We start from the raw sequence: 1,096 nt of genomic DNA on the forward strand, positions 1-1,096 counted from the left end.
TGCTCACGATCCGGTCTCCTGTCCACGCTGCTCAAGATCCGGTCTCCTGTACACACTGCTCACGATCCGGTCTCCTGTACACGCTGCTCACGATCCGGTCTCCTGTACACACTGCTCACGATCCAGTTGCCTGTACAGACTGCTCACGATCCGGTCGCGTGTACACACTGCTCACGATCCGGTCTGCTGTACACACTGCTCACGATCCGGTCTGCTGTACACACTGCTCACGATCCAGTCTCCTGTACACACTGCTCATGATCCAGTCTCCCCTGTACACGCTGCTCACGATCCAGTCTCCTGTACACGCTGCTCACGATCCACTCTCCTGTACACACTGCTCACGATCCAGTCTCCTGTACACGCTGCCCACGATCCGGTCTCCTGTACACGCTGCTCACGATCCAGTCTCCTGTACACGCTGCTCACGATCCAGTCTCCTGTACACACTGCTCACGATCCACTCTCCTGTACACGCTGCTCACGATCCAGTCTCCTGTACACACTGCTCACGATCCAGTCTCCTGTAACGATCCGGTCTGCTGTACACACTGCTCACGATCCGGTCTGCTGTACACACTGCTCACGATCCAGTCTCCTGTACACACTGCTCATGATCCAGTCTCCTGTACATACTGCTCACGATCCAGTCTCGTGTACACGCTGCTCACAATCCAGTCTCCTGTACACACTGCTCACGATCCGGTCTCCTGTACACCCTGCTCACGATCCAGTCTCCTGTACACGCTGCTCACGATCCAGTCTCCTGTACACGCTGCTCACAATCCAGTCTCCTGTACACACTGCTCACGATCCGGTCTCCTGTACACTCTGCCCACGATCCACTCTCCTGTACACGCTGCCCACGATCCGGTCTCCTGTACACGCTGCTCACGATCCAGTCTCCTGTACACACTGCTCACGATCCGGTCTCCTGTACACGCTGCTCACGATCCGGTCTCCTGTACACGCTGCTCACGATCCAGTCTCCTGTACACGCTGCTTAGGATCCGGTCTCCTGTCCACGCTGCTCACGATCCGGTCTCCTGTCCACGCTGCTCAAGATCCGGTCTCCTGTGCACACTGCTCACGATCC

The sequence above is a fragment of the Chiloscyllium plagiosum genome, unplaced genomic scaffold (genome assembly GCF_004010195.1).
Source record: "Chiloscyllium plagiosum isolate BGI_BamShark_2017 unplaced genomic scaffold, ASM401019v2 scaf_80182, whole genome shotgun sequence".
Classification (NCBI taxonomy): domain Eukaryota; kingdom Metazoa; phylum Chordata; class Chondrichthyes; order Orectolobiformes; family Hemiscylliidae; genus Chiloscyllium; species Chiloscyllium plagiosum.